Source organism: Erpetoichthys calabaricus, chromosome 11, assembly GCF_900747795.2.
Source record: "Erpetoichthys calabaricus chromosome 11, fErpCal1.3, whole genome shotgun sequence".
NCBI lineage: Eukaryota > Metazoa > Chordata > Cladistia > Polypteriformes > Polypteridae > Erpetoichthys > Erpetoichthys calabaricus.
In genome coordinates, this window is record NC_041404.2 from 79,572,165 (window position 1) to 79,591,743 (window position 19,579).

Below are 19,579 nucleotides of genomic sequence, written 5' to 3' on the forward strand. Positions count from 1 at the left end.
ATTTTTTTGTGCGTACGCACATTTCCGCTTTTGTCCTTACGCCATGTTTTAGTGTGTGTGAATTCTACGCACAGCATTATGCATGAGGCCCCTGGTCTTTTTCCATCCATCGTCAGAATAACAGCCAAACTTTTGCGGGCATAAGCAAATATAGCTATTAGTGTTGATTGGTGAAATTCACAAAATCATTTTTTGCAGTGAATATGGTGCGTTTGCCACAGACCTTTTTCACCAAATATTTTCTTGGAAATTTACCATTTTTTTTTCCAAGTGCCACATGATGCTTTGCAAGACCAGTGTGACTTCACAGAGCTGTAGCAGCCATGCACACAATTTTCATGCATCCCTGCTATGAGAATTTTTGAAGACGAGACTGTTGCTGATTCAAAGGCACACGTGAAAGAAAAATTAAAAAGCTGCTAAGCTAGTAAGATGTGCTGAAACCATCCATCGAAGCACTTAGCACTTAACAGGGCTGTGTGATATTTTTTCCTATCTTTAACTGCACTCATTTCTTGAACTTGTGGTCATTTCAACCCCCAGGACTCCTCGATTGCTGCATTCATCGAACATTTAAATGGTATAAATGGGTTCCAGAGCCACACAGTTTGAGAAGCAGTGCCAGATTTCTATTTCTATCATGCATTAAAAAAAGTTAAAACAAATAGTTTGCAGTGTTACAAGTACTGACACCAGATATATAACACTGATCCTTGTGCTGTGGCAGCAGCACCACATGGCTTATTATGCATTTAGATATGCCATGTGCCCAGCAGCAAAAAAAAGTCTTAAAAGTACCCTCTCCCTCCCCTTGTCAGAAAACATAGGAGACGCTGTGAAATTTATATTTTGATTTTTTTTGTTTTGGTATTTGGTGTTTTAATCCCCAAGGGGATATTGTCTTTTGCACGACCAGAGTGCAGGGTCAGCCATTGTACAGAGCCACAGGAATACATTTCAGGTTAAGGGCCTTGCTCAAAGGTGCAAAGAAGTAGGATCTCTTCTGGCAGTAATAAGATTGGAACTGGCCAACCTTCCAAATACCAGTTTAGATCCTTAGCCTCAAATAATAGTAACAAAAGATTTACTATGATTTATAAGACGTTTCTTTCTTCTTGATAGTAAAAGAAGATGCAAAGCATCTGCACAGATGCATGGGAAGCAAAAAAGATGTTCCCTCTGTGCCCAGAGCCACGACTTCAAACAATGGAGCAATCCAGTCCAACAAACGCACTTCATTCCACGACCAATGTGTGCCCCGAGATAGAAACTCTGTGAGTGCAATGATCTATATTTTATTTACTTGTTGCTGCTTTGTGGTTTTTTGATGCATTTTGTTTGTGGTATTCATTCAATCTGCGTCTTTCATAGTTTGAGGCACCATGACAAAGTGGTTAGCACTGTTACCTCATAGCTCACATCATATATTTGGCCACAATAGTTTGCAGACTTTTCTGTAGCCATCAGCGACACTTTAAAGACCGTTGCACTATTATAATCCACTCACAATTAGTTCAGTTCCCCATCCTCAATGACTTCAATGCATTTTACAGAGTTTGCAAGGTTTGCAAACATTTCCGTGATTTCGATGAACTAATTTAGTTGGATTTGTTCATCACTAATAACTACCTTATCTTGAAATTTCTGCCTTGCACACCTGAAAAATCTGGGAACATGTTTGTCATTAACAGACAGACAGACTATTTGGTGATGAATATAAAAATAATAAAAACAAAAGCACCCACTCTACTGAAACAGAAGTGTCTGTTCTTGGGATTTTTAGTCACATTTAAGTTGTTCAGTGCTGGAGGAAAGGCAAGACAGAAGTTAACTGTGTTTGCGTCAGATGTTAGACTACACCACATAAGTGCAAAATTCTGCATTATCCTAGTGTATGTTTTGTGTCTCTCTATTATATAAAAAATTCTTGGGATGAGATGAGACTTTTTCAGAGAGACGAGGCAAAACTTTTTCAGAGAGATAATTTCAAGTCCTGCGAGATGAGACCAAGAGGTGAATTGAAAACCAAACAGGTCCAAGCAGGGGCGAACATAAAAGACAAACAGTAGAAGAAGAAAAGACAAAGAGTAGAAGACAAAATAGAATGTTGTAAAGAGGTTAAAAAACGTTAGCGCGATACACATGCGGAGCAGGTTAGAGATTATGAAAGTACTAAAATTCGAAAGTTTCAAAAAACTGTTAGTAAAGATTACATTAGCACTAACAAACAAAAATGATTACACGGTGAAATAACGGAACAGTGAAAAGAGATTGAATATATGGCCATAGGTGATATGACAGAAGTATGTAGATATTGTTTGGCTTTAAAGTTTAAGTCGGAGACTTGCAGATTGTCTAATTCATGTTGCCATCAGGGAAACGTAGTGTGTCTTCCCAATGAAGAGGCGTATCTGTGAGAAATAAAAGATTTGTTATTTGGTGAAAGTGAAATCCACAAACACTACAGGCAAAATATCTGAATCTACAATAATCTGTTCATGTTTGCATTATTCAATACTAAAAACGTAGATTTACATGATTCAGGACCATAAGCTATAAGAATCTGTGGTCCTGCAACAATTACAAGTTTATTTTCAAAGAAACCACAATTCGGTTAGTGTATATTTATGATCATGGAGAAGCGATGCAACATATAATCGAAAGAGTTAAACGATCGAATGTATTAGAAATTCTACAGCCAATAATGGATACAAATCCATACGTCCAAAAGTATTTTACTTTAATCAAAATTAATCTGAAAAATGGACAAAGAAGTTTTCTTGGATTTCTATATGAATCCGAAAGATCATGCATGCATATATAATAAAAAAAGTGACAAATTGTCAGCGATAATAGTTTTGAAAGATGGAGATATCAACGACAGTTGATATTCGTGTTTATCCTAAAGCACAGCACGATTCATCACAAGTGGCAGATCCAGGAAATTACTAGCACGTAGGGCCCGCATGGGGGTTGGCGAGCAAAGCAAGCAGGGGGCAGAGCCCCCAGTACAGTAGAACCTCTGATCACAAACGTTTCCGAAAATGTACAAATCGGGTTATGATTAAACAGTTTGCCAAAATTTTGCATCTGTTCATGACCACACACTCTGGTGGCGAACAAAAACACTGGTGGCCAGTTTCCCTATGCACGTTTGTATGCGCCAATAATTTCCCATTCTCCGTTTCCCATTTTCTTTTGTTTGCGTATACAGGGCCTAAGAAATCAGCTGATGTTGCAAAAGGAGTTATAATGTTAACCAAGCAGAGGCCTCAAGTGCTGGAAGAGATGGAAAAACTGTTGCTAGTGTGGTTGAACGAGAGGCAACTTGCAGGGGATAGCGTAAGCGAGACGATCATATGCGAGAAAGCCAGGAAGATTCATGGTGATTTTCAGAAAAAAATCCTTCTTCGAGTGGCGAAGGTGAGGAATTTAAAGCCAGTAGAGGATGGTTTGAAAAGTTTCACGAGAGAATTGGCATTTTTTTTTTCCTGTGCTTAAAACTCATAAAATAGTGTTTACAGCGAGTGGTTCGTAAGGGTGTAGTGCGAACTCTTACAATGTTAGTTTTCTCAGTGTTATTCAAAGTTTTTACATTTAGTTTACTATTTCACTGTGCATTCTATGGTATAATTAACTATTTTTGTGCTTAAAAAAATATATATTTACATACAGTTCATATGGTCTGGAACAGATTCATTATATTTACATACAATCTAATGGGGAAATTACATTCGGGTCGCAACCAAATCGGGTCGTGTCCAGAGTTTTGGAACGAATTACGGTCGTGACCAGAGGTACCATCCATCCATCCATGTTCCAACCCACAGAATCCTTACACAGAGTCACGGGGGTCTGCTGGAGCCAATCCCAGCCAACACAGGGCACAAGGCAGGAACCAATCCTGGGCAGGGTGCCAACCCACCGCAGGACACACACAAACACACCCACACACCAAGCACACACTAGGGTCAATTTAGAATCGCCAATCCACCTAACCTGCATGTCTTTGGACGGAAACCGGAGCGCCCGGAGGAAACCTACGCAGACACGGGGAGAACATGCAAACTCCACGCAGGGAGGACCCGGGAAGCGAACCCAGGTCTCCTAACTGCGAGGCAGCAGCTCTACCCACTGCGCCACCGTGACGCCCCCAGAGGTACCATTGTATTCATAAACAAAATCTGTTTTTCATATTACGACTGTGTCAGGCCGATTATATACTATACTGAGAACAGTATCTTGTATTATGACATCTTTGTAAAACACTTATTGACATAAATGCCCCATATAAAGAAAGATAAACATTAAACTAGTTAGCATTAACAATTTACTACTTCATATTTCATAGTTGCATTTCAGAATTCCAGAGTCGGCATTGTTGATTCTCACTAGTTTAAATATGGATAACACAGTATTACAAATTGCAAAAAAAAACCAAATACATTCCGAATCTATTTTTATTCTATGATGAATTTTCTAGTTGAGTGTAATGTAGCTTTGATTCCTTTTTACTCTATATTAGAGCATTACACAAAATGTTAAAATGAAAAAAATGTTATTATTGGACATGCATGATGTTTTTTTTTGATGCATGCCACTTTCCAGTAGACTATAAATAATATCTGAGTTGACTAATCTTGGCTGCCGAGTGGAATCAGCTATATGATCATTGCTAAGCTGGCCCTTGAAACACCCAATACAAATAGACTCAAGTATTATGTTTCCTTGGATACTGAACAAGAACTTTCACATTTGAAATAATTAGGCTGACCATATGACTTTATAATCATGGCCTTGCAGTGTAAGATGGCTTTTCTGTAATGCTGAAAATGTATAACCAAAGCCAGAGAAGGCAAAAATTTTTTTTTGTTTAAAATGAACTCTGTGTCTTGGTTGTTGTTTTAACAGAACTGGCAAATGTCTCAGTGTGAGACTGGCAAAAGTCTCAACACAAACTAACACCTCCCAAGCCATGCCAATACAGTCTGAAGCCGAACCCCATCTGTTGGGCGAGTAATACAGAGGAGTCTTTACTTCATTCTGATAAGCCTTAAGGCAGTGGAGTGTCTGGAGAACAGCTTGCTCAACCAAATCTGTCATTAGAGGATCCAAATGCGAAGTGTTACATCTAACAGAAGTGAAATGAAGGCAGGGGTACAGATTTGGTGCATTGGACCAGCACAAGAAATAACAACTAAAGTTTTTATTTTTTTATATTTGAAAACTATTTGTAGAAATGTGACATCAACAGGGACTATATGAGTGCATGACTCAGACGTCATTTGGAGTTTGACTGCTGTCTGTCAAGATGAAAGTATAGTTAGATACAGTATCTTGTGTCCACCATGTTAAAGGCTAGTCTTATTTTGTGCCATTGTTTTTCTTCCCAAGTGCTGCATTAAGGCACTACCATGATACATGAAGTAGAGACTCAGTTGTAATTGTGTTTCAGAGTTCTTATTTTAACAGCCTGGTTTATGTTTTTTTTAGTGTTTGTCATTTTACCCATTTTGTTTCTTTCCGATTTTGTTTAGGTGTTTTTTTCTTACTTTTTTTGGCATTTTCTTTGATTACCTAAAAATGGACTCTACTTAATTTACAAGGTGCAGCAGTCATTAGGGCAACAGTAACTGCAGGGCTATTTAAAGGCACCCGCTGACATCCACTTTGTTGTGCCACAACAACTCCCTTTTTGTCAAGTTTGCATTTATTAGACTTTTACAGTCGCATGCAAAAGTATTCAGTCTCCTTGAATGGTCACATAACGTTCTACACGACTGTATTATCGTAGCATTTCACTCTACTTACCCTTTACCTGTTTTCTCAAGGGTAAGTGTTCTCGTCAAGTTCGTTATTGGGTTGGTCTATTGTTACACTTTAAGATGAACACACACATAACTATACGCATACACACAGTCCTTAACCACAACAGGGCCCCATGAATGACACACACACGCTGATTGACCTTTAGCACTTTAAACCACATAAGTGCTTTAGGAATAACACAGCCTGTCACTTAGCACTTCAAGAGACTTACTTATTATCGGCACAAACAACATACGATGTTTTAATGATATCTCAGACCTAAATATTACTTTTGGTCTACAATAATACATTTAAACATACAAGGGCTCAGCACTCTTGACTATAGGCCATTTATCAGCCAAGAATACCTTACTTTGCGTATATATATATGTAGTCTTTAGAAAAAGCTTACGAAAAAAAGTACAGATAACAAGGATGAATGTCCTAGGGCGGCATTTGATTTAGCAATCAATGTTCATGAAGATGCTTTTAACTGACGATCGGATGAAAACTGGTCATACGTGTCATTATTTTCTTCTCTAACATCGCACTTCCGTTGTCGCTGTTTCTGTTCTTCTCACGATATTTAAGTAAGTGTCATGCCATGGTTTGACAACACATGATTGTTGCATGAAACTGATTGGCTGGCTGTCAATATCCATCCATCCATCCATTTTCCAACCCGCTGAATCCGAACACAGGGTCACGGGGTTCTGCTGGAGCCAATCCCAGCCAACACAGGGCACAAGGCAGGAACCAATCCCGGGCAGGGTGCCAACCCACCGCAGGACACACACAAACACACCCACACACCAAGCACACACTAGGGCCAATTTAGAATCGCCAATCCACCTAACCTGCATGTCTTTGGACTGTGGGAGGAAACCGGAGCGCCCGGAGGAAACCCACGCAGACACGGGGAGAACATGCAAACTCCATGCAGGGAGGACCCGGGAAGCGAACCCGGGTCTCCTAACTGCGAGGCAGCAGCACTACCACTGCGCCACCGTGCCGCGCCCGGCTGTCAATATGATGAACAAATTTTGCTTAAACTCTTTAATCTATCTTTTCCCAGACTATAAACCAAATTGTTGTCCCTGATGTCCATCCATAAAGTAATCAATATCCCGAGGCATCGGCTCAGTCTTCCTTTCCCAGGCTGTAAAACCATTTTAGCACTATGCTGTGAACAACTGTTATAAAAGTGAGGTGTAAGGGAAGAGGATATGCTTTTTTTATTATAATGCCTATACAAGTATCCTACATCTGAATTCATCTTGTTGGGATTGAGCAAAATATAATAATAAAAATATAGAGAATAATTTGTAGATTTTATACACCATAACAACGACAAAAGATTTGTACACATATTTTTCCATTCATTATTTTCTTGTGAACTTTTATGCTGTAACAATACATTTCCAAAGTCAAAGTAAACCATTTTCTGTAGAGATTTAACTGAAGAAGAAAAACTTAAAAGTTAGTGTTTGCATAAGTAAGGGGACTCAATATATGTTTGCAGAGAGAATGTCAACCTTGTCGAGAGGTTTACTTACCTTGGCAGTGACATTCATGTCTCTGGTGACTGTTCCTATGAAGTCAGTAGACAGATTGGGAGAGCATGGGGATCATGAAGTCACTGGAAAGGGTTGTGTGGTGCTCCCGATATCTATGCAAAAGGACGAAGGTCCAAGTCTTTAGAGTCCTGGTGCTTCCTGTCTTGCTACATCATTGCGAGACATGGATGCTATCCAGTAACCCGAGATGAAGACTAGACTCCTTTGGTACTGTGTCTCTCCGGAAAATCCTTGGGTACCATTGGTTTGACTTTGTGTTGAATGAGCAGTTGCTCATGGAGTCCTGAATGAGGCACATTACCTGCATTGTGAGGGAGCGTCAGTTATGGCACTACGGCCATGTGGTGCATTTCCCTGAGGGTGACCCGGCTCATAAGATCCTCATTGTTGGGGACTCGAGTGGCTGGACCAGACCAAGGGGTCACCCATGTAACACCTGGCTGTAGCAGATAGAGGGTCATTTCTGGAGGGTGGGACTGGACCATGTGTCTGCCTGGTGGGTTGCCAACCGGGACCCTGAGTTGTTTTGTCGTGTAGTGGGTGCAGCAATGCACTGTACCACTGCATGCTCCCCAACTTGACTTGACTTGACCACTGTAATGGGATTCAGTACATTTACACACCACTGTTTTTCTTTTTGAGATTATTCTGATTTAGACTTGCACTTTGGTATTTAGAGTTTTTGATCTTTTGCATATGGTTACCTTTGTAACACATTTTGTGAAATAATTAAAGTATTTTTAGTTTTAATCTTTTTGATTGTTACTACTGGGCTTTGCCCCCTGCTCGGTTTGCTCGCCAACCCCCCTTACCTGCGCTATGTGCCAGCCATTTCACGTCTCCGCTGGTCACGTATGTTTATTTCACGTTCAACAAACAAAAAATTAGATGATCTACAAGTCTCTGACTTGTAGTTTAAATCCGGACGATATATTCAATCACTTTTCGCTGTTCTGTTATTTCACAGAGTAATAATTTCCATTTCTTTGCACTAATGCGATGTTTACTATCATTTTTTTGAGACTTTCGAATTTTAGTACTTTCATTATCTCTAACCTGCTCTGCATGTGTATCGTGCCAATGTTTTTGAATTCTTTACGACGTTCTACTTTGTCATCTGCTCTTTGTCTTTTATTTCCGACACCGTGCGTGGTTAAATCTCTTGCTACAAAGTCTCGTCTCGTGGGACATGAAAGTATCTCTCTGAAAAAGTCACATCCGTCCCAGGATTTTTTTATTATAATAGATATTAAATTTAAATTATTCTTTTGGGCAATGTGTTCTAGAAGTATTGGTCATGCCATTTTCAGAAATAAATAACACAACAAGATGATTTTTATTCTGTATTTAATAGCTGTAAGTAACAAGTGTTTATCACCTTTCTGTTTGAGTTGTTTATTTCACTGCTGCAGTTATGTTTTTCAATAGATTCATTTTTGAGTCTGTTTTACCCAATTAAAGATAACGACAGTAGAAACTCATCTAGGCAGAAACTAACCACGTGCAAAGGCTCTTTTATGATTACACCCCATTTTTATTGTATTGTGCTTTTTGCTTTGGTTGATTACTCGTGTTATGGTGTGTAGACACTAGGGGCGCTGTTGCCCCGTTGAACCCACCAGACAGATGTCCAAGACACACATTTAAAACACCAAGAATAATTCTTTAATAATCTTCTTCAATAATAGTGCACAAAGCACCGCACACTCCACAATTATCTAATAATCAATAGTCACAATAACCAATCCTCCACTCCCAGCAGCTCCGTCACACTCCCTCCCAACTCCGGCTCGATCTGCTCGGTTTCCCACAGTCCTTTTATCGTTCATGACCTGGAAGTATTTCTTCTCCGGGTCAAACGCCACATCATCCTTCCTCAAGTGTCCCAGAAGGACTGCGGGCTTCCGTCTTCGTGACTCCGAAGTACTTCCGGGTTAGTGTAACAAGAATAATCCCCAGGTTATTAATGAGCTCCCCCTGGCGGCACCCACGGCAACCAACAGGGCTGAAGAAACGGACTCCATGTCCCATGTTGCCCTGAGGGAATCCGGGGAACCATTTCCATCCAGGGGAGCTGCCATCTAGTGTCCCGGGGGATGTAGTGCCCTGAAAAAGCTGCTTTTCTTCCCTTTCTCTGTTGAGGGACGTCCCAGCCAGGCTGAAACGCCTGCCGTCCATCACAAGTGGCCATTTAGGGGATTGAGTTTGTGGAGAATTCAATTCTGTCTCAATTTTTTCCTTTTGATTTAATACTGGCTATTTTGTTTTTTTACCTTTTGTTATTTATGGGCGCTGGTATTCTGTGGTCTTTTGCTTGAGGTTGTTTTTATATTTTGAGAAATGAATGTCCACAATGGGTGACACCTCTAGTTGCAACAGTATAAAGGTTGCCATCGTGCACCTCCAGTTTGTATAAGATTATAGCACCAACCTTTACCTTTTTTGAGTTAGTTTGCTTTCTAGTGTTTAGAGCAATAAATTTAGAGTTTGAGTTTAACTTTGTGAGGCTTGTTAATATTTTGTGTTTTGACAACAGATTTTTTTTTCCATTCGATTTTGTCCATCACCTGTCCATTGATTATGTTTTCTTCTCCTGATCCACCTGTAACAACAATTTGAGTGGACTGCATATCCTATAAACCAAGGGATCACTGCACCACCAGACTGCTTTGGCCTGCTGTGCAGAGGATGCTGGGAGGAGTCCTGTTCAGGTGCAGATTTAAAAGGATGTCGGTTTTAACTGGAAAAAAAAACTTGTGTTCATCAAGCACAAAAAAAGTTTCAAAGTGACACAAGCAGCCTCTCATTTTTTGTTCACCTTTTTGGACTACAACCTCATCAGTGCACCAGAGATTACCAGGTTCTTGTTGTTTGTCTCACTGTGTGAATTGTTCACTTGGATTGTCTGTTTGGAGTTCTTGTCACACGGAGCGTGTGTATTCCACCACAGACCTGCATTGGACAGTCACAGAATATGGTAGGACAAAAATATCTTTTCACTTGGACATTTTTCCATAACTCACTATCGATTCTCAAACTTTAACCAGTAAAGTGGACCTTGTTTTTGTTGTGGGATGCTGTGGTGGGTTTTTGTTAGCAATTATAGATTTGCTTTGTAAACAGTTTAATATATACTTTTGTAGCTTGGCATGTTATCTCTCTGTGGGAGAGGTGTGCATGTCTGACCAGGCTGGGTGGTGTCCTGGCATGCTATTAAAAATAAACCATTTCTATATAATCAGTGTGGATCTTCGCTCCACAGGTCTACTACAGACCTGTTCATGTGTCAGAAGAGACACACTCATGAGCACATCCAAGCACATGTTAAGTTTAGAAATTCCAGTCAATCTAATATGCATGGCTTTGGGTGAGAGAGGAAATCCAGAATTCTTAGATAAAAACCTACGTCATCACAGCTAGACCACACAGACCTAGAAATTATCCTTCTAACTTGCATTAAATGTGTTGGAGGTGCAAAGTTGACAGTTATTTGTGTCCAGGCATAGCAGACTCAAATCCCACACCATGGTGTCATAATAAAGGTAGGCATTTCATGTTGTACAGATGTGTGTGTGTGTATATATATATATATATATATATATATATATATATATATATATATATATATATATATATATATATATATATAAAAGCATGGGGTCCTAGAAACTATTGAAATCATCAGAAAAAAAATGAAATGTAGAGATGTCAGGTAATTGAAAGGAACTACTCTGGTCATATCTCTCCTAGGAGGATTTATTTTGCCGATGTGCTTGTATCGCTTCTGCATTAGTGGCGGGAGGAAAAGTAAAAGGGATACTATTTTGCAGATGTTAGCGGCTAAGCGACTTTGTCTTTCTTCTGAGGTTTCATTTTGCTGACATGCTGGCCTCACTTGTGTTATTAGCGGCTAAGTAAGTTTGCCGTTCTCGGAGGTGGAGCCCTTACCCTGACTCCACCTCTCACTTCCGGGCCGGACAGACACACAAACTTCCACATGTAGACGTTTATATATAAGATTATATATATATATATATATATATATATATATATATATATATATATATATATATATATGTATATATATATATATATATACACACAGTCAAAGTAAAAAGTATATGAACCCCTATGGAATTAACTATATTTATGTCTAATTCCCATATAAAACATGTTCGTATCTTCATGTCAGTCACAATAATGAACAAACGCAGTCTCCTATAACTAAAGATACACAGATTTTCAGAGAATTTTTTACCATATTGAATAAATCATTCAAACTGTGAAACTGAAGGTTGGAAAAAGTAAGTGAACCCTAAGCTAATGACGTTTTAAAAAGCTCATTGCAGTCAGAATTTAGCACACCTGGAGTCCATTTAATGAAACGAGTTCAGAGGTGTGGCCTAGAATCACTTGGATTAATAAAAAACACTATAAAGTTTGAGCTTTTGACAAGATGCATATCCAGATGGGAATCATACCTCACACAAAAGAACTGTCAGAAGAGCTACAGTTGAGAATTGTTAATCTACATAAGGCTGGAAAGGGTTACAAAGTCATCTCAAAGATTTTAGATATTCATCAGTCTACTGTTAGGCAAGTTGTCTATAAATGGAGACAATTTGGTATTGTGACTACTCTGCCTAGAAGTGGGTGCCCTGCCAAGATGACCCCAAGAGCACAACGCAAAGTCAGCAATGAGGTAAAGAAGAACCCTAGAGTAACAGCAAATGACTTGAAGAAGTCATTAGAACTGGCAAAACATTGAACAAGAAAGGTTATGTAAATGAAGGCTGTGACTGGAAATTGCTGGAAAAGTCTTGCAGTGTGACAAGGCCTTAACATGCTGTTTGACTGATGTTGACAACCCCTCATCCTAAGATAGTAAATTTAATAAATGACTTTTAATAAGGGAAATGTATTAAATATTTAACAATGGGGAACCCCTTGGGTAAACTAAATAATATTTCTTGCGCCAAGTTCTTTATTAAGCTATTTACTTGCATGTATGCACTGCTTAATGTCCAAGATGCATTCTGTGAAAGAGAATGTTATGCGATGTGGATGTTGCGCAATCACCATATTATATAAAGTAATTTGCAAACCTATATGGGATACTGTAGCATACCTGTTTTGACTAAATACAGAGAGAGAATGCTACAACACTCCAGAGAAATGTGATACGCGAGACTGGGTACTGCTGCCTATGAGTCAAAGCATACATTGTTACGCAGTAAACTTTTTATTTGTAAATAGAGAAAGTTCACATAAAAATAATGATGGAAAGTGCAGTGGCAGCGCAATCACCTTGTATTCAAGAAATATGCGATACATGAATTGTGTGCAGGAAGCTGTTGCATTCACTACGTGTGGTTGCATCCACTATGCCTCGTTCTCTAATTGGGAGTTTCTGAACTCTGTTATAACCTTAATTAAAGAGCAGACATATATGCAGATGGACATTATGTGGCACATAACTGTAATTTATTTTTAGATCCTCATTTTCAAAGGTTACAGTATTTGATAAAAGTCAGCAAAATGCTTGCTGGATTATAGTACAATTAACAGCATTTTCTGAAGACCTGTTATATTGAATGCATAATTAGAATGCCACGTCAAACTGGAAAGAATAACATAAAAACAGTAAAAGTAGAAAGAAGAGTGCAAAATGAACATTCAGCAGTGGAAGCTAAGAAAGCAAACATCCAAAAAAGTACAATATTGCTATACCTTAGTAAAGAAACTGCAAAGTCCACTCCAGAGATTCAACCATGGAAGAAATGGAAGCAACTAATAGAAAGTTACTTTTTGAACAGGTGGCACTGACGTAAATGTCAGTGACATAAATGTTTCAAATGAGGTAACCTCGCAGACCTTCTTGAAAGTTGGTTGGTGGGTTTGTACTTGACCATACAAATAAAGACATACAAAATATTTTTCAATTTATATGCAAAATTTCACACCACAACACTTGAATACTCATATTGGAGGACTACAGTTTCATTGGTGAATGGTCGTGGGAGTAGCACTGACTGTACTGGGCACAAGGTGGTAGCAGCAGAATACAATCACAGCCATACTCCGTCATAGCTTACCAATTTAGAGTTGCTAGTGATTGTAGTAGACACATCTTTAGAATGTAGAAGGGAAACGGGAGGAAAGCCCACAGAGATGCAGAGAGAATATGTATAGGCCTCACTGGAGGATTTTGCATGTCACTAAACTTTTAAGCCAGCACCTATGACTGAAAGTCTTTACTAACTACTTCTTTTATTTAATTTTAAATCAGGATGATAATGATGTGTTTAAAACGACTTTGTACAGTTGTTATATATATGTTGATGCCTATCTATAGCATAGGTAAATACTGTATACAGATTATGGCTTGGTTAGTTCTCCAAGTAGTCAACTAGGCCAAAATAAAAGATCCAGTTGATATGAAAATTGTCCTTCTTAAATAGCTGGGGACATCTACAAAAATTGTTTCATTTATTAAAAAAAGTTGTGATTTTAGGGTATATGCGGTCCAAGTATCTGACCAGCATTTGAAAGAACGCATCAGACTTTAAGCCACACATCCCCATATAATGTTGTAAGGAACGAGGCAGAGTCTGACATTTTGTTTTTGCTTTGTATATTATGATTGAACTGGAATGAAAGAGCAACAGAGATTAAGTAACTTCTTACTTTTAGGGGTTAAGCAAAGAGTAGTTGAACTCCAGCAAATCTGTTACACAGATTGTTGAAGATCATTTCCTGTCAGATGATTTTGACTTTGCCTTTTTTGAGTGAAAGCCCAGACTCAATGAGGTTTTTTGTTGTAAGAATTGTTTATTAAACTGTCACTACAATAAACATATTTAACACCTCTCATCAGTTTGGCCTGTACTCCCCACTGAGTACCTGTCTAATATTCTAATAAACCCAGGAATTCCTCCACAAAGCCTTATGTGGATTATAGCATTTATGTCTTATAAATATATATATCTTTACACTTCCAAAACTGAAACAATAACCAAAAATCATAAGTCTTAAACAAGCAAGAATTCTAAATCAGAAATACATGGTAAAATAAATGCAATTTTGCTTCAGGAAAGGCTTTTAGCGCATCTTCCCTAACTTAATAACAATGTTCAGATACTTGCTTACTGAAACAAAGAACTTACTGTATATACACCGGTCAGCCGTAAAAATAAAAATACCTGGCGAATATTGTGTAGGTCCAGCTCATGCTGTCAAAAACAGTTGTGACCCATCAAAGCTTGGACTGCACAAGACCTGTGAATGTGTCCTGTGGTATCTGCAGGCAAGATGATAGCAGCAGATCCTTTAAGTCCTGTAAGTAGCGTGCTGGGGCTCCATGGACCGGACTTGTTTTTCCAGCCTGGATTGAGATTTGGAGAATTTGGAGGCCAAATCAACACCTTCAGCTATTTCCGAACATTTTTTTCAGTGTTTCAGGACACATTATCCTACTGAAAGAGTCCACTGCCATCAGAGAATACCATTATATACATGGTATGCAAAAGTCTTTAGGTAGGTAGTACGAGTCAAAGTAACATCCAAAAAAATGCCAGGACCCAAGGGGTTTCCAGCAGAACATTGCCCAGAGCATCACACTGCCTCTGCCAGCTTGCCTTCTTCCCATAGTTCACCCTGTTGTCATCTCTTCCACAGGTAAAAGACACACATGCAACCGACTATTCACATGATCTAAAAGAAAACGTGATACATCAGACCAGGTCTCCGCCTTCGCTTGCTTTATGGTCCAGTTTTTATGCTTGCATGCCCATTGTAGGTACATTCAGTGGTGGACAGCGATCAGCATGGGCACTCTTGACTGATCTGTGGCTGCGCAACCCCCATGCACAGCAACCTTTATCTCATGGTCAGCATTAAGGTTTTCAGCAATTTGTGCTACATTAGCTTTCCTGCAAGACATTACCAGACGAGCTAGCCTTGGCTCTCCAAGCACATCAGTGAGCTTTGATGGCCATGACCCTGTCACCAGTACACTGATTGTTCTTCCTTTGACCACTTTTTGCGAGTACTAACCACTGCATACCAGAAACACCCCCACAAGACGCTCTGCCCCAGCTATCTAACCATCATATAGTGCATCCGGCGCCGCCGTGAGTGGTAGCCTTTTCAGCAGCTCCGTGTATGACTGTATATGTATGTGTACTTTTCTACTTTTATTTTTCTATTTTTATTTATTGATCACTCCTACCACTTTATTTTATGTGGATTCGTTCCCTGGACACACTTACTTTTACAACGTGGGCATGGATTTTAACACGCCGAGACTCGCCTATTCAAGTACTCAACTTCGGGCGCTGAGAACAAATGCCAGTGCCGGTGTGGTTCCATATTTACCCGACGAGGTAAGAAGGCGGTATCGTGGCAGCAGAGCCGGCACTAAGCTAAAAAAGAAGCGGCTTGCGAGAAAGTGGCGTTTCAAGCCTTCGGTGCCTTCTGTGATTCTGGGGAATGTAAACTCAATCTCAAATAAGATCGACGAACTGGCTGCGCTGGTGAAAAATGTAAGGACCTACAGAGAATGCAGTTTGTTGTGTTTCTGCGAAACCTGGCTAAATAACACCATCCCAGATGCCAACGTGGAGCTACCCGGGTTTAGCACAGTTAGAGCGGACAGAGATGCAAGTACCTGTGGTAAGCACAAAGGAGGAGGACTCGCTCTCTATGTTAATACACGGTGGTGTCACTCTGGACATGTTAACGTCAAAATCTCCACTTGCTGCAGGGATATCGAACTGTTGGCCGTAAGTTTACGTCCCTACTATTTGCCCAGAGAGTTTGGACATGTCATTGTTGTTATTGTATACATTCCTCCTCGGGCAGACGTGGAGTCAGCGAGTGACATCATCCATTCCGCTGTTGCTAAGTTACAAACGCAGCACCCTGAGGCGCTTGTGCTAATCGCTGGAGACTTTAACCATGTGACGCTGGACAAAACATTGCCTGCATTCTCCCAGTATGTGGACTGTAACACCCGGGGAAATAAGACTATTGATTTACTGTATGCAAACGTTAAAGACGCATACAGCGCCACCCCGCTGCCTGCGCTTGGGAAAGGAGATCATAACCTGGTTCAGCTTCAGCCTCACTATAAACCAAAAGTTAGAGTCCTACCTGCAACCACACGATCATTCAGGAAGTGGACCCCGGAGGCTGAGAATACTCTGAGAGAACTTTTTGGAACTACAGACTGGGATATCCTGCAGGGATCTCATAATGAGAACATTGAGGAAGTTGTTGACTGCACTACTGACTACATCAACTTCTGTATGGACATTGTAGTTCCAGTAAGAACAGTACGCTGCCATGCTAACAACAAGCCATGGATTACAAGTGACATCAAGGGCCTTTTAAATCAGAAGAAAAGGGCTTTTAAAGACGGTGATCAGCATGAGCTCAAGTGCGTGCAGAAGGAACTCCGAGTCCAACTCAGGGCGGCGAAGGAGCAGTACAGGAGAAAGCTGGAGCAGAAGTTGCAGAATAACAGCATGAAGGAAGTGTGGGATGGGATGAAGATCATCACTGGCTGCAGCTCGAAGCTGGGTACCACCATTGAGAGAGACGTGAAGAGAGCAAACCAAATGAACAACTTTTTTAACAGGTTTGACCACCCTAACCCACTCTCACCTCGGAGTACTGCACCCTCCACACATCCTTCTGCTGATACCAGCATAGGAAAAACATCCCCACCCATAATAACAACAGCGCAAGTGAGCAGAGAGCTGAGGAGACTTTGTGCCAGCAAAGCAGCGGGTCCAGATGGAGTATCGCCACGACTGCTGAAGGTCTGTGCATCGGAGCTGGGGGGTCCTCTACAGCGCATCTTCAACCTGAGCCTGGAACAGGGGAGAGTCCCGAGGCTTTGGAAAACATCTTGTATCACCCCAGTCCCAAAGGTATCACGTCCTAGTGAGCTGAATGACTTTCGGCCTGTTGCTCTGACATCACATGTGATGAAGACCATGGAGAGGCTGCTGCTTCACCACCTTAGGCCACAGGTTCAACACGCCCTTGACCCTCTGCAGTTTGCATATCAGGAGAAGGTGGGAGCGGAAGATGCCATCATCTATATGCTACACCGATCCCTCTCTCACTTGGACAGAGGCAGTGGTGCTGTAAGAATTAAATTTTTTGTGAATTTCCCATTGGGATTAATAAAGTATCTATCTATCTATCTATCTATCTATCTATCTATCTATCTATCTATCTATCTATCTATCTATCTATCTATCTATCTATCTATCTATCTATCTGAATTACCCTTGTTTGAGTCGCTCAGATCCTTATGCTTGCCCATTTTTTGTGATTTTCAAGAACTGACTGTTCACTTATTGCCTGATATATCCCACCCCCTGACAGCACTGTAACAAGATAATCGATGTTATTCAGTGGTTTTAATGTTGTGGCTGTTCAGTGTATATATATCATGGTGGCCACAATGTCAAGGGTCAACACTGCATGTGCATCATAGTGATGAGACACACAGAATGGCATCATCTGTTCAATCTAGGAATAGGAAATGGCATGAATAAAATAAATGATGACAACACCTAAATAACAATAAAGCAGTAACACAACCTATTGTTAAAAAATTAAAACAAATTTGTGTTTTCTTTTTTACCAGTTATTTTTTTAAGTAGTTGTCATTAGTGATATGTAAAATCAAGTCATTCTCAGTGTTGGAAATACAATAAATTACTAGCTTGTGGCTGAACATACCATGGGTCACAAACAGCAGATGTTATCAAGTGAGGCAGGTGTGGATTTGTGTTTTTTTCTTTTACATTGTAATCATTGCTGCCTGTAAATTAGTTCAAGCCTTTCATAACAGATGTGCTGCTGAGTGAGTTACTGCAGTGGGGCACTTTGGCCTCAGGTTTGGAAATGCTATACTGTGTAGTTAGTGCTACCAACTCAAAAATGCCTTAAAATTGAGACAGTTTGAGGGGCACTTCTACTAATGGAGATGCAAATAATACATTCATTCTCAAACTTGCATTATCCAGGTTGGGCTCATGGGGGGTGGAGCCTACCCCTACAGCATTGGGCACAAGGTGGAAAACAGCCCTGGCATCTTAGCTGTTGACTGCTTTATCTGCAGAATTACACTGCAGTGGTAGTAATGGTGTCCAGTAGTCCTCAGTAATGTTAATGATGACCACGTAGTTGATGAACACTGAAAATTTTCACAGCGAGGGTAGACCAGAGAAGGTATAAACAAAGCTGAAAGAGAAAGGGTTAACACCAGTGACGGCATTCTTAATTCCTTATTCAAGTAGTGTCCAAAGACGAGCCTCTGGGTTAAACAAGATTTTCTTCAAGACCTTCACGTTTATTAACCAGTGTTCATTCTGAAGGCTTCAGTGTTCCCAAGGAAAGCACAAGTACCTGTAGACTTGTAAAAGAAGGTATTCAGTAGTTTCAGTTAATAAAACTTGACTCACGTTACAGTATATTTTAAATTCTAATTAAGCTTTTTAAATTAAATATGTATTTATAGAGTATTTAACACTTTAATTCTTTATTGTATTCTAGATTTATTTTCAGTTAAACACTTTAATCACGAATACAGTATCTTAACGTCTGTACCTTAGCAGCATTGCCTGGCCAGTGGGTTGTAGTCTAGAGGCCACCAAAACAAGAGCAAAACGAGTCACCAGATGGTCACCTACATTCGCTTTCTGTCACCGTGGTATCTTGCCTAAGGACAGCAATTTTTTTTTGCAGCAGCAGCAGGACCACTTTCAATAATAAAATCTCGGGACTTGGCTTATCTGTAATTTACAGGAAGGAAAGGGAAGGATAGACTTGATTCTGATGCCTTTTATTTTGTCGTGAGTAGCAAAGTAACTAATGATAGATAGATAGATAGATAGATAGATAGATAGATAGATAGATAGATAGATAGATAGATAGATAGATAGATACTTTATTAATCCCAAGGGGAAATTCACATACTCCAGCAGCAGCATACTGATACAAAAAACAGTATTAAATTAAAGATTGACAATAATGCAGGTAAAAACAGACAATAACTTTGTATAATGTTAACGTTTACCCCCCCGGGTGGAATTGAAGAGTCGCATAGTGTGGGGGAGGAACGATCTTCTCAGTCTGTCAGTGGAGCAGGGCAGTGACAGCAGTCTGTCGCTGAA